At 49.4% G+C, this 15,628-nt stretch overlaps 1 pseudogene; it reads right to left on the minus strand.

Moving 5' to 3' along the window:
- Positions 1-8,901: 8,901 nt before the first annotated feature.
- On the minus strand, positions 8,902-9,007 carry LOC117201320 (uncharacterized; annotated as a pseudogene).
- Positions 9,008-15,628: the final 6,621 nt, after the last annotated feature.

The following is a 15,628-nucleotide window of genomic DNA, read 5'->3' on the forward strand; positions in this document are numbered from 1 at the left end:
CTCTCATCCTGGATTCAAGAGAAGGGATGAAGTAAAAGGATGAGGAAGAACAAGAAGAGGAAATGTGAGCCTGGAGAGGGTAGGAGGAAGAGCAGAAGGCAAATAAGTGTATGTGCTTCCCTTGCCATCCCTGACTTTTTTTTTTTTTTTTTTTTTTTTTTTTTGGTGCTTCAGGAAAACTCAAAAGCCAGAGGAGAGCACAGAGGTGCTCACCACTGCATGTGAACAAAAAGGTGGAGAGAAGGGAATGGTGGTAATCTGCGCAGGCAACTGGAGGATGACCTGAGTGCATCTCGCCAGGGAACGGTCCCCGTTCCATAGAAGCCCTGAATATGCCAGGCTCTTATGTTTAGATGGGGGGGCCGAAGGCATCTGTGGGGTCACCACATACATCACTCCTGGAGGTGTTGTTCACATTGTGTTCTTTGTAAAGAGTGTCCCTGGTGAGGTTCCACATCTCCCTCTGCAGGACCCAGCCTTGCCCTCCCAACCCGCCGAGGTCAGCCGGCAACATCCCCAGTTAATCACCAGGTGTGGTGAGATATCTGGAGTGGCCCTGGTACCCCCCAGTTCAGGCGTCCTGGGGAAAGGGTGAGGAGGACAGAGGCACCGGGGCTTCTTCTCACGCAAGCAGACAGCTCACCTGGCCCAGCGCTGCTGCATCCCTGTGGGCACGCGGTAGCCCTGGCATCCGGTAGGGGACACTGCAGGATCCACACCTGGCTGGGATTTGCCCACCCCCTGGGACCCCGCAGCCTCTGTGGAGCCCCACTGAAGGGCCTGGGTCACCTCATGGCACCATTTCTCAACCTGAGGTTCTATAGATTTTCCATAGATGTGTAAAAATTGAATACAACACACACACAAAATGAAGGCAATTCAAAGCAACGCTAATTTAGGATGAGTTAAAGGGCCAGGATTCCAAATTAATTATGACCTTAGAATTAGATAACAAATACATCTGGTTTTATTACCTGCTGAAAAGCAGTGTCTTCTACAAACTTTTCATGTTGGGATACAGCAAAGCTATAGAATTTATGATTCTATGACCACAGCATCAGGATATTTTTAAATTAAAAAGCACAGGCAAGTTTGGCTGGGGTGTTAAAGAAAGAAAAATGATTATTAGGGGAAAAGGGAACATTGCGGTTCTCTGCCCACTTCCACTGTGCTGGTCTCATGATGGGCCGTGTTGCGTGTGGGCTGGAGGGACAGGGTCACTACTCCCACCTGTGTCATCAGACCTCCCACTCACAGCGCCCAGGTGGGAGGGACCCACACTTTTCACCCTGGAGCCCCAGAGCCTCCCCTTTCCTCTGCATCACTTTCACTGTTCAGTGGACCAGTCACTTGAATGCCGCCCGGCCAAATGCCCAGGTTAAATCGCCCCTGTAGGACAGGTCTCTCTGCTACCAGAACACACTTGGCAAAGAGCAGCAAACAGGCCCCAGTGCCCTGGGGATGTGAGCCCTGGGGATGTCAGGGCCCAAAGTCACTTGCAGGGTCTGAGTAGCCCCCTGGGTCCCACACACCGACCCCAGGAAGCCCACCACCCCACTGACTCCAGTCCCTGCCTTTGTGTGGCAGGTTCTGGTCTGACACCTGTGAGGACTGTGACCTGGAGGCCTCAGCCTGAGACTCAGAGGGGATGGAGCTTGTGCAGTGTCTGGCAGCTTAAATGAGACACGAGGCCAAGGAAGGAGGGCCGCCTCTCTGCTCCCCCTCCGCTCCTGAGTCAGCTAGTGAGTGCCGGTTACTTCCTGTCGGAGCTGTACAGATTTAGCATAAATTTTAGATATAGGTCTTATTTTTAACAGTGAAAGGCTGTTACATCAAGCAAAATTGATCTCCTCCTCGGTTTTTTTTTTAAACATTTCTATGTAAGATAACACACAAGTATAGAAAAGCACCCTCCGCAAAGGGAGGGCTCAGTGAATTACAATGGGCGCTCCACTCTGGGGAGCAGTAGTTTTTCCCTCTGTGAAAGCCCAGATGCTTCTGAGAAGCTCCTCTCAGCTTCCTTACTCTGGCCCGACCTCCACAGCGGAAATCCCAAAGGGACTGGATTCTCCCAGCCCTCCAGCACCCTCCACTACTTTCTGATTGTGCTGCCACACTCATTTTGAGTTATTTGTGTGTAAATCACTGCACTTGGAATATACATGGAGTAACTGATTTCATTCTTATAACCGAATAAGTTAGCACTTATTCTTCTCCCCTTCTACAGGGGGCAGCCAGGGTGCTAGGGACGTCCTGTATATTGAACTGGGTGTTGGTAACAGATGTGTTTATATTTACAAGAAACCATAAAGCTCTACGCTTACGATCTGTGCCCTGTACAATACACCAAGGAAACTTCAATTAGAAAGAGATGCCAAAAAAATTTCCCCACAAAACAAACTTCAGGGCCAGGTGGCTTCCTCTGATTTCTACCAAACATTTAAGACAGAAACGATGCCCGTCTCCTACACACTCTTCCAGAGAACAGATACAGAGGGAACACACCCACACTGCTTTCATCGGACCAGGAGAATACTGATGTCGTACCTGCAGCAGATATTACAGGACAGGAGAAATTACAGGCTAAAGACTTCTGAATGTCGATGTCAAAATCCAAAAGCAAATATTAGCAGTCTAAATCTAGAGGTTTTCAGAAAGGAAGGAAACTAGGATTTCGTGGCGGTATTTCCAGTGGTTGATGTGGACAGGATCACTGGGTGTTTGGGTGCTGCCTGGGAACGTGGAGAGAAGGGACAATGCCATCGGGTTAGTGGAATGAACATTTGGTGACAGAGATTAGGAGGGCCTGGGTCATCCTCAGAGACAGTCCTGGGATGGGGTCTCTAGGCTGTGGCTATGGAGGGGTCCCTCTAGAAGGGCATGGGCCTCTCTCCTGTGCCACTGCAGGGTCTAGGGATGGATGAGGAGTTTGTAGGGGCTGGATTTTGTTGAGGAAGGATGAGCAGGGAAGGTGCGCCCTCAGAGCCAGTGCAGCCACGGCCCCTCCCCAGCCAGGCCGTAGCCCAGGCTACTCCGACAGTTGCTCACATCAATAGTCAGGCGACAGTGGGGCACGCCAGCTTCACCCACTAAACCACCAAGCACAGCCCAGCAGGCCGCTGTCCTCATTAATCAGCACTACCTGTGCATCCAGGGCTGGTTGTTGAAGACCAAGCTAATTTGTTAGAGACGTGCCATGTGGGCAACTGGCTTGGAGAGACCAGGGTTCTGAGACACGTGGAGACAAGCCGACCACTGGTCAGACCACCAGGAGGCTCACCCAGTGTGTGAAGACGCTGAGGGAGGAGGGACGTAGATGGGACCCCCCGATCCTTCAAGGGACCTTCTTTCAGGGATATTTAAGAGCTGTGGGGTCAGGGATCAACATGTAAGGGGGGCAGCAGGTCAGGCATGGGCCCTCCTGTTGGCTCAGACCCCTCCTGTCCTTGGAGCAACCATGGGGCAGGCAGGAGGATTGGGGGCATGGAGGGAGGGGAGCCCTGGGCTCGGGTCCAGAGCACCATCTAGAAGATTCAGGGGTTCAGGGATTTCTGTCCCAGGGAACCAACTACATTCCTGTCCCACATCCATCTGTCATCAGCTTTGCGACTCCGGGAAAGTCACTTACAATCTCAACATTTTAGTGCCATGTACCATAAAATATGGTTCACAGCACCTGCCATGAGTTCCCCACGGGGCTGATGTGGGGATCACAGGAGATGATGACAGATATTCTTCACAAGCTCTAAAGCATCACACCCATAACCTTCCCCACTCCCCTGCCCTGTGGCATCCAGGTCCCCTCTCTGGAGGCAGCACTACCACATTTCTTGCTTATTCTTCCAGACATTTAATATTTGCACACTTAGGTAGCACTTATGAAGTAACCATCATTTTTCATCAGGGTCTACCTGATTTGCTGTATTAAGCTTCATCATGTAATACTAATAAGTGGGCCCTACTGACATTTCCATTATCACAGAACAAGGAACTGAGGACAGAGGGTCTGCATAACTTTCCCAGGTTCATGTGGCTTCTGGTATGATTTGAATCCAGACCATCAGGCACCAGCCCCCACTCTGTCGGTCACTGTGCTGTGCTCCCTTTCTGTATTATCTCACTAAATAAAGTCATGTCCCCGTGCAGTCAGCCTGCTGGCTATTTTAAGTGCACACCACATTGCAACACCCTCTTCTCAGCCCAGCTTCGATTCACTTGACTCCCCTAGACTCCCCTAGGAGGCTGGTGAACAAAGAGAAGAGATGTGTGACCTGGGAATGAATTGACACCTCTGCATGGTCTTCTCCCAGCAACATATCAATAGTTCTCTCAGTTTTTGTTGTGTTTTCCAGGATCATGACTCGGGTACCAAGAAGAAAAGGAAGATTATAAAGGAATCAAACACAGGATGCACAAGAATATCATCTGCGATCAAGATAATCTGCTGGCCATCTGCAGCGGTGGTTCAGGCACATCAGAATCAGCATCTGGCCAAACAACAGGGTAGGGACACAAATAGCACCCCCACTAACCACTCCATTGAAGGTACTGTGGAAATAATACCAGCAAGTAGATTCAGGAGCAATGGCTGTAGTTTGTACAGCAGAGCCTGGATCTGGCTGAGGGAGGATTGGGCAGGGAAGGTGCCCACTCAGAGCCCGTGCAGCCACTGCCCGCTCTTAGCCAGGCCTTAGTCCAAGCTGCTCAGACGATTGGTCAGTTTCTAGTCAGTGAGACCCTGCGGGCATGTAAACCTCATCTGTTAAGCCACCAAAACACCAACCCAGTAGACCCTGTTCCCAGCTAATGAATATTAACTGCTCATCATCCAGGTTTGATCAGTTGAAGATGATGCTAATTCTCTGTGCAACTGTCATGTGGGCAGTTGGTTTGGACTGTCCTGGGTTTTGAGTCAGTTAGGGAGTCAAGTAGACTACTGGTCATTCAGGGTGGTCACCTGACCACCAGGAAGTCTCACTGCAAATCAGCTGCTAGAATCAAGTGCTGAGGGGGAAGGGAGGGGAGATGCACACATATTTGGATACCCCGGTCCATCAGGGGGTCTGCATTTGGGGGAAAGACATTGTATTTGGGGTCAGGGATTGAAACGTAGAGGCAGGAGGTGGGTCCAGATTTGAGCCATTCTCTTGGGCCAGGCACCTCCTCCGAGTACCAGCTGTCTCCCTGCAGCATCCTTGGGGCAGGAGAATGTGGGAAAGGGAGCGAGGAGAGCTCTTGGTTTGTGTATCCAGGCCATGATCTCATGTCCATGTGTTCAGGAATCTCTATCCCTCCCCTGCCTCAGACCCATCACTCATCAGTGTTGTGACTCTGGGCAAGTTACTCAATCTGTCTAAATTTCAGTGCCCTGAACCATAAAATATGGGTCACAGCCCCTACTCTGCCCACCCCACAGTGCATCACAAGAAATAATATTCTTTCCATGAGCTCTAAAACGTCTTACTCATGTCATCAATGTGAAAAAGTAGGCTCTATCCTCCTGTTTGTAGCCTCCTAGATGCCCTTTCTGGAGACAACCTACTTATTCTTCCAGGCATTTAATACTTGAACATTTATGTAGGTAGCACTTATGAAGTACCCATCGTTTTTCTTCAGGCTTTGTATTTACTAATGTTTAGCCTCAGAACATAATACGAATAAGCAGGTCCTACTAATATTTCCATATCACTGGCCAGGGAACTGAGAAACAGAAGGGCTAAGTTACTAACCTTCCCAGGTACACGTGGCGTTCTAATAGGATTTGATTTCAGGCCATCAGGCACCAGCACCCATACTCCCCCTCTTTGTGTTGTGCTGACTTTGTACTTGTCTCATGTAAATAAAGTTATTTTCCCCATGTGATGAGCCTGTTGGGTATTTTAAGTGCACGCTCAAATGCAAGGTCCATCTTCATAAGCCCTACTTTGATTCAGGGGACTCCCCGGGCAGCTAGTAATAAGGAGATCTTAAGTTTCACCTGTGAATAAGTTAAGACTTTTGCCAGGAAGACGTCAACACCTCTCACTATTGTGAATGTATTTCCTAGGAACTTGTTTCAGGAATATGAAGAGAAAAAGACAAGGATTCAAACCAAGGATACATATGGGGATTGATCCTCCGTGAAGAAAATATACTGGCTGGCCCTCACCGTCATTCAATAGCTCAAAATGAACATCTAGTCCCAAAGGGTTGAGCCTCAAATATCATCCCATACAAGCCACTCCATTGAAGTCACTGTGAGAATTCCATCCTGAAACTGATCAAGAGTAATGACTATAAAAATGTTGTCATATTATCCTTTGATTGCGATATAATTCACATTCCATCAATTCACATTTTTTTTTTAACTGTGTGATTCAGCTGCTTTTAGTGTACTCAGGTTTTGCAATCAACATCTCTAATTCCAGTACATTTTCATCATCCCCAAGAGAAACCTCATACCTAGTATCAGTCATTCTCATTCTGTCCTCCCCTTTCACCCCAGCCCTGGGTCTTTCTGTCTCTATTGATTTTCCTATGCTGGACCTTTCATATGAATAGAACCACACAATGTGCGGACTTCTGTGTCTGACTTTTGCAGTAAGCAAAATGTATTCAAGGTGCATCCAGGTTGTAGCATGTATCTGTCCTTCACCCTTTTAATGGCTGAATAATATTCATTGTATGGATATAACACATTTTAGTTTTCCATTCCTCAGTTGGTGAATAGTTGGGTTGTTTCCACTTTTTGACTATTATGAATAATGATAAGACAATGTAACACTCATGTACAAGTTTTTGTGTGAACATATGTTTTTTATTTCTCCTGGACATATACCTGGGAGTGGAGTTCCTGGGCCGTACTGTATCTCTGTGTTGAACTTTTTGAGGAACGGCCAAACTATTTTCTTTTTCATATTTGCACCAGCGATGCTTGAAAGTGCCAATTTCCCCACATCATTGCCAACCCTTGTTTTTAAAAAAATTATATGGCACAATACTGGGTATGAAGTGGTATCTCACTGTGGTTTCAGTTTGCATGATTTTGACTAATAATTTTGGACATGTTTTCATGTGCTTATTGGCAATTTGTGTCTCTTCTTTGGAGCAGTATCTATGCAGATTCTTTTTCTCATTCTTAAAATTTGGTTATTTGACATTTTATTGAGTTGCCAGTGTTCTTTACATATTCTGAATACTAGTCTCTATCTGATATATGACTTGCAAACATTTTCCTTCATTCTGAAGGTTGTATTATGTCTTTCTTGATGGTGTTCTTTGAAACACAAAGGATTTTAATTTTGATAAAGTCCAATTTCTTTTTCCTTTTGTTGCCTGTGCTTTTGCTATCATATTTAAGAGTTCATTGCCAAATCCAAGACTATGAAGATTTACCTCTTTTTTTCTTCAGAACTTTGTATAGTTTAACTCTTATATTTAACTCTTTCATCCATTTTAAATTCAAAGTCTATTTTGTCTGATATTGGTATAGACACTCCTGCTCTCTTTTGGTTACTATTTGAGTTTTCTCACTGAGGTTGGAATTCCTTTTTCTATCCTTTAACTTTCAACCTGCTTGAGTCTTTTTTTTTTTTTTTTTTGTGGTACGCGGACCTCTCACTGTTGTGACCTCTCCCGTTGCGGCGCCAGGCTCCGGACGTGCAGGCTCAGCGGCCATGGCTCACAGGCCTAGCTTCTCCGCGGCATGTGGGATCTTCCCTGACCGGGGCACGAACCCGTGTCCCCTGCATCGGCAGGCGGACTCTCAACCACTGCGCCACCAGGGAGGCCCCTGCTTGAGTCTTTTGATCTCAATTAAGTCTCTTGTAGACAGCATATAGTTGGATCATATGTTTTTACCTATTCCGCCAATCTCTGTATTTTGATTGGAGAGTTTAATCCATTTATATTTAAAGTAACTGCTGACAAAAAAAAAGACTTATTTCTGCTATTGTGCTGTTTCTTTTCCATCTGCCCAAAGCTTTTTTGCCCCTCATTTCCTGAATTCCTATCTTTCGTTGTGTGTGTTTAGCTGATTTCTTACAATAAAATATTTAAATGACTTTCTCACTTCCTTTTGGGACTATTGTATAGCTATTTTCTTTGTGTTTACCATGGGGAGTACCTTTAACATCCTAAAATTAAAACACTCTAATTTGAATTTATACCAGGTTAAACTCAACAACATCCAAGTTCTTGAAGCTAAAAGAGCATCCTACTATCTCAATGCAAAAGACCTTCTCCAAGACACACTGCAGTTTCTGCCTGGCTGGGACATTGCCCCAGAGTGGGGTTAAGTTTAAGGAGTCGAAGGAGGCATACATTTCCATCCTCTGGATCACTGCTCACCAAAAAATACATAATGCCAGGCACATATGTAATTTTGAATTCTCTAATGAACACACCAGGAAAATGAAAATGGTGAAGTCAATGTAAATAATAGATTTTTAATTCAGTATCTGCAAAGTGTTAGAATGTTTACATGTGGCACGAGAAATGTGGTCATATTACGAGGGCTTGAGAGCCGCATGGGGCAAGATAGAGGACAAAGAGCATGCACTTGAAACTCTAAGAAGTGAACGCTAACAGGCAGATGGGGCCTGGAAGTCCAAAGTTGAATAACAGCCCATAACAGGGTGATTATGGTGGGGTTTTTTCCTGCCTCTGTCTCCCAGCTTAGGCAAGGCACGCAAAGTCCAGCAACAGCTGAAAGTTAAAACCATCGGATCAACCTTTTATTTCTAGCCAGACAAGTGAGAAAGTGGGGGGCTTGGATGTTGAGGAGTGAGGGGGTCATCCCCATTGGTCTTTTTCTCCCCAGTTACCACATCTCCCCTGCAACCTCAGTGATGGCAGAGGCCTTCACTGAGAAATGGCCTGTGTCTCTGGACAAAGGAACAGGTTAAGAGGCTCCTATTGTCTGAAGAGTGTGGGGGCATGCCCGTTATTTTCCTTTCTTTTCTCTTGCTATTTAAATTGACAAGAACAGATACTACACTTGATCTTAGCCAAAAGGCTGAGATGAAATAGACAAAATAAACTTTAAGCTAAAATTACTGTCAAGTATAAATTTTACTAATCTAGTAATTCCAAAGGACCAAAGAGCAGGGCAGTGGCTTTATTGAGAACCCAGGATTTCCGAGTGTCCACCGTGCTCAGTCACTTTTAAATCATCAGCACAGCCCTATAATTCAGAGATTTAGGTGAAGTGACTTGCCCAGCGTCACACAGCTAAGTGAGAGTCTTCTGGGACCAACAGTAACTTTTGCAAAGGCGTATCTCGCTATACTTAATCACTGCCACCATCTGACACTCACATTCTTTCTTTTTATACTATTCTGTTTCCTTGGGTCAAAGAATCCGACCCCTGAATTAAGGTTAAATAGGAATTAGTGGCAGATCAAAAGCCAAAATCGCTTCAAGATATTCTTTTAATTCCCCCAGGTAATGCCTTTAGTCACAAAAATATAGAACAATATAGAAAATTACAAGTCAAGTGACCTTAGTGTTCACATGGAAGCACTAATACATTTTAATGTACCATGATCATATTAAAATAGAAATAACTATGAAACATTTTCTGCGGAGAAGCAGCCCCTGCGGCAGGCAGCAGAAAGGGACAGGAAGGCTGCATGGCGCCCAGGCCCCCAGTGGCCTAGGTCTCACCCCGCAGCGCACTGTTGATGCGCCGGAACGCTGCTTCCTTCTAGGAGTCTAGGTCTTCAGCGGCAACAGGGAAACCCAGCTCAGGGCCTGGGGGCAGCCTCAGAGGCTCCCCTTGCCGGTGCGGCAGCAGAGGAATCCTGCGTTTTCGGGGCCTGGGACTGTCAGATGTGCGGGAGCCCTTCCTCCAGGGCCCTTTCTGCCCTCTTGTCTCTGCATCTTTGTCAGGCTGGTTTTTCCTCTGGGAAACCACCGGAGCTGCAGAGGGCGATGGAGGGCCCTCCTTGCTCCCTTTCTTTGCAGACTTCTGGGGCAGCCCTTGCGGTATGGCGGGACCCCTCCTTCTCTTCACTGGCGGGAAACCTCGGGTGGAGCTATATGAGCTCGTGATGGCGTTTCTTTGGGGGCAGGAGCTCATACAAGTGGTCTACAGTTTCCTGGTGGATCTGTCTTCTGCCCTCTTGGCGTGGAGGTCTCTCTGCAGAGGTTCAGGCCTGGGCACGAAGAAAGAGCCCCCCAGGGGCCTAACTGCAGATCGTGCGCCCCCGGTGTCATCGGGGCCGCTTCTCTGGTCTTCGTTCCTCCCTGTGACTGTGGGGACTTCCTCCTGCTCGGCCATCCCTTGCCCGCTCTCTCCCAGGGCCCTCAACACCGTCTTCTCTGTGCTGTAGTTGTAGTTCGGGACACAGCTGGGTGTCGTGGCCGGCACTGGCTGCCCCTGCGCCACACTGACAGTGACTGTGTCCACTGCGGACACTGAGCTGCGGGACGTCGTGGAGGTGCGAGCACCCATCTCTGCCTTCTTCCGATGGCCTCACCTGAAGATGGAGATAAGGACCCCCATAAGGAGTGCAGCGTCTGCGGGATGGTAGAATGGGGTCTCAGAGACTCTGTGGCAAAGCGTACATGCAGAGTCACTGGACACTTGTGGGCTGGCCTGCGAGTGGATAGCCGGCCATAGACAGCTGGGTGACCCGGGCCGGCCACGGGAAGTCGGTGGGCGCGGGGAGCGGGCTGGGGGCAGCCGAACCCTCCTGGCAGGTGCTGCCCCAGTGCCCGGGGCGAGGGTGAGGGGCAGGGCCTACCTAAGTAACTGACCCTAGAGAACTTGGGTGATGTTGGTCCTTGGTTAGAGAGCTGGGCTCCGAGCACTCTCCTTCAGCTGCCAACTCGGCCAAAAGCGGAGTGCGCTCTCTTTGGCCTGTTGCTGGGATGCAGCTCTGGAACCTGTGAGCGAAAAATGGGCGTGCGTTGGCGGGGCGCAAAAGTTTAGGGAGGGGTGGCGCATGCGCAGAGTACACGTCAGGCCCTGGGGCGCACAGGTGAGGATGCGCGCCCCTGGACCGTCTAGCGCTTCTGAATCTCCCGGGGGTCTGAGGGCTGGACGTGTTTGCCTTGAGGGTGATGAGCTTCTTGGCAGGGCAGCTGCCCCTTCTCTCCCGGCCGGCTCTAACTGTACAGGATGGGTCCCCGGCCACCAGAGCAGGAAAGCTGGAGAGCAGGGTACCTGGCTCAGCAGCCGCCGCCCGAGGTGGCAGATTTGGCATCAGCGCCTGTGCGTCCGCCTGCCCTCCCACCTGGTAACATTGGAGGAGAGAGCCGCTAAGAACAGAAGTGCAAAAAAAAAAAAAAAAAAAAACAACCCAGAAGTGCCCAAGCCAACCAGATCCTGCTGGGGTGACAACTGAAGGGGGATAAATGACTGAACAAAAATTAAGTCTCAGAGACATGTGAAACAATATTGCAAGTTCTAACTCTTGTGCCGTTGGAGGGTCTGAAGGAAAGGTGCAGAAGAAAATATATGAGGAAAAGAATAGTTGAAAACGTCACTGATTTCAAGACACAGACCTAAGCTCAGAAAGCCTCACCCTGACACACAACCTGATAAAAAAGCCAAGGTGAAGAATAATCTTGTATAACCGACCTGTTATACATCACAGAATGTCAACTTGAAGGACTGTGATTTCTCATCAGAAAACAGAGACCAGAAAAGAATGGAACAACATCTTTAAAGTATTAAAGGAAAAGACCAACCAGGATATGATATCCTTAAAGCAAGGATATCCTTAAAGACTGAAAGTCAAACAAAAGCCAAAATGAAGTCTGATGGAGATGAGAGAAAACTAAGAGAATTCATCACCAGACAATTTGCTATAACAATATTACATGAAAGGAACTTCTTCAGGCTGAAGTGAAATGACACAAGAAAGAAGTAAGCTTGCAACTTCAGGAACAAAGGAAGGGCAACAAAAATGGCAAGTATCTGGAAAAATTATCCTCTTACATTATTTTGTATATGTATGACTTTTTTTTTTTTTTGGCCACGGCTGCGTGGCCTGCGGGATCTTAGTTCCCCTACCAGGGACTGAACCCGGGGCCCCAGCAGTGAAAGTGCTGAGTCCTAACCACTGGACCGCCAGGGAATTCCCTGTATATGTATGAAAAAAGGATACCACAGTCTCAGAGGGTGGCGTTGACGTCATATAAAGGTGACACGTATGACAGCTATAACAAAGAGTGGAAGGTAAAAGAATCTATATGGATGTAAGCCTGCTGAATTTTATTTAATTGGTAAAATATTAACTCTAGACTGTGAAACAATACGTATACATAGTGTTATTCCAAGAACAATTAAAAAATGACAAACTCAAGAAAATTGGATAACCTCAATAGTCCTATATTTAGGAATTGTGGACAAGATAGCTAAAACATTCACATGTGTTTTGTGAAAAGTTTTTCTCTTGGTTAATTGCCTAGGAGTGGGTTTTTGGGCCATATGGCAAGTATGGCCCTCTCAGCCAGCCCTGGCCACCACTTCAGGTGTCACCCCAGCAGGATCTGGATGGTGTGGGCACTTCCGTTCTTAGCGACTCCCCTCCAGTGCCGCCAGGGGAAAGGGCAGGAGGATGCAGAGGCGCTGCTGCCAAAGCTGCCGCCTCTTGTGGGAGCTGCACAGCCAGCGACCTTGCCCCACTTTGCTGGGCGGGGATCCCGTCCAGTACAGTTAGTTACCCCGACAGCACTGGGGCACGGCCAGGGGAGAAGGGCCAGCTGTCCTGCCAAGAAGCTCATCACCCTCAAGGCAAACACCTCCAGCCCTCAGACCCCCGGGGAGATTCAGAAGTGCTAGACGGTCCAGGGGCGCGCATCCTCACCTGTGCGCCCCAGGGCCTGACGTGTACTCTGCGCATGCGCCACCCCTCCCTAAACTTTTGCGCCCCGCCAACGCACGCCCATTGTTCGCTCACAGGTTTCAGAGTATAAAAAGGCAACAGGCCAAAGAGAGCGCACTCCGCTTTTGGCCGAGTTGGCAGCTGAAGGAGAGTGCTCGGAGCCCAGCTCTGTATTCAAGGACCGACCTCACCCAAGTTCTCTAGGGTCAGTTACTTAGGTAGGCCCTGCCCGTCACCCTCACACCGGGCACTGGGGGACCAGCACCTGCCAGGAGGGCTCTGCTGCCCCCAGCCCGCTCCCCGCGCCCAACAACTTCCCGTGGCCGGCCCGGGTCACCCAGCTGTCTATGGTCGGCTATCCACTCGCAGGCCAGCCCACAAGTGTCCAGTGACTCTGCATCTGCACTTTGCCACAGAGTCTCTGAGACCCCATTCTACCATCTCGCAGACGCTGCACTCCTTATGGGGATCCTTATCTCCATCTGCAGGCGAGGCCATCGGAAGAAGGCAGAGATGGGTGCTCGCACCTCCACGACGTCCCGCAGCTCAGTGTCCGCAGTGGACACAGTCACTGTCAGTGTGGCGCAGGGGCAGCCAGTGCCGGCCACGACACCCAGCTGTGTCCCGAACTACAACTACAGCACAGAGAAGACGGTGTTGAGGGCCCTGGGAGAGAGCGGGCAAGGGATGGCCGAGCAGGAGGAAGTCCCCACAGTCACAGGGAGGAACGAAGACCAGAGAAGCGGCCCCGATGACACCGGGGGCGCACGATCTGCAGTTAGGCCCCTGGGGGGCTCTTTCTTCGTGCCCAGGCCTGGACCTCTGCAGAGAGACCTCCACGCCAAGTGGGCAGAGGACAGATACGCCACGCCAGGAAACAGCAGACCTCTTGTATGAGTTCCTGCCCCCAAAGAAACGCCATCACGAGCTCATATAGCTCCACCCGAGGTTTCCTGCCAGTGGAAAGAAGGAGGGGTCCCGCCATACCGCAAGGGCTGCCCCAGAAGTCTGCAAAGACAGGGGGCGAGGAGGGCCCTCCATCGCCCTCTGCAGCTCCGGTGGCTTTCCAGAGGAAAAGCCAGCCTGACAAAAATGCAGAGGCAGCAAGAGGGCAGAAAGGGCCCTGGAGGAAGGGCTCCTGCACATCTGACAGTCCCAGGCCCCGAAAACGCAGGATTCCTCTGCTGCCGCACAGGCGAGGGGAGCCTCTGAGGCTGCCCCCAGCCCCTGAGCCGGGTTTCCGGGTCACCGCCGAAGACCTAGACTCGGAGAAGGAAGCAGCGTTCCGGCGCATCAACAGTGCGCTGGGGGATGAGACCTATGCCATCGGGGACCTGGGCAGCTCTCCCCAGCTCTTCCCCAGGAAACGGAAAGCTCCAGCCTTTGCCTCTGCTCCAAGCCCCCCAGCTTTGGGCGGCCCCGCAGATCTGAGCTGCATGTTTGCAGCTCTCAGAGTTACGGCAAGAAAGAGGGGGCCCCCGAGCACCACACACAGCAATGGGGGCAGCATGGGCCTGAACTCCTGGGGCCTGCATCACCAGAGCCACCCCACGGTACCATGGGACCCAGCCCTAAGAAGCAGCCTAGGTTTGGAGGCACTACTGCCCCCATCTTACATCACATCCCTGGGGGCGCACCCAGGCAGGGCCCCCCTACTTCCAGCGGAGGGCGCAGCCCATGCCCAGCCAAGGCTGACTTTAGGAGTGTGTCGGTTCCGGCCTCTACTCCTATCAGCCTCAGCTCCGCACTGGGCACAGCAAGGTGCAGCCTTGCTCTTAGGGCCCCCTCATCACCTGCCCAGGGCTTGGCTGGACAAAAAACCACTGGGCCATCGACCAAGTCATTCTCCTCCAGGTCGCGATTCATTACCTTGGGGTTTAAGAGGAGGAAGTTGGCCTGAGCCAATAGTGTCCACCTCCTCCCAGGCTGGGCGAGGCCATCAGTGTCCACCTCCTCCCAGGCTGGGCCTCGTGTGGACCCTGTTTCGATGTGAAACTTATAATAAAGCTTTTTTCTTGTTCTTTTGCATAATCCTCACGTGTCTGTGATCTGTAGATCAAGTGTGGAAAAGCACTGGCTTGTATGAGTGGTAACATGGAAAGCCAGACCTGTTTACAGTTTCCTGTGACCCTGCTCATGGGTTGTGAAGAGTAGCACAACAAGATGGCTACAAGGGCCCTATATTAAAAGTGTGTTTTGAGTTTAAACGATGCAGCCCGGAATAAAATGGGCCCAGAGGGAGGGGTAAACAGGGAGGGTCATCCTTGTCTGTTGTAATTGCTGCTTCCCACCCACCTCTCTGGCCTGGAGGGGGCTGGGTCATCCCGAGCACACACCAGCCGCCCATACTCTACACGTTTAGTATTTTCTAATGTAGCAGTTTCTTTGACTTTTTTTGTTTTGCTTTAATAAGTCTTAGGCAAATCATTTACATGCACATCTCACTCAGAGAGTATATGTCCATACAACCTAAAGCAATCTACAGTTCCAGTGCAATCCCTATCAAAATTCCAATGACATTTTTTACATAAATAGAAAGAACAATCCTAAAATTCGTATGGAACTGCAATAGATTTCAAAAGCCACAGCAATCCTGAGAAAGAAGAACAAAGCTGGAGGCAACACTTTTCCTGATTTCAAATTATACTACAAAGCTAGAGTAATCAAAATAGTATGGTACTGGCATGAAAACAGACACATACACCAATGCAACAGAATCAAGAGCCGAGAAATAAATCCACACACATACAGGCAACTAATTGACAGGGATCCAAGAATACTCAACAGGGAAAAGATAGTCTCTTCAGTAAATG

The sequence above is a fragment of the Orcinus orca genome, chromosome 17 (assembly GCF_937001465.1).
Source record: "Orcinus orca chromosome 17, mOrcOrc1.1, whole genome shotgun sequence".
In the NCBI taxonomy this organism is placed as follows: Eukaryota; Metazoa; Chordata; class Mammalia; order Artiodactyla; family Delphinidae; genus Orcinus; species Orcinus orca.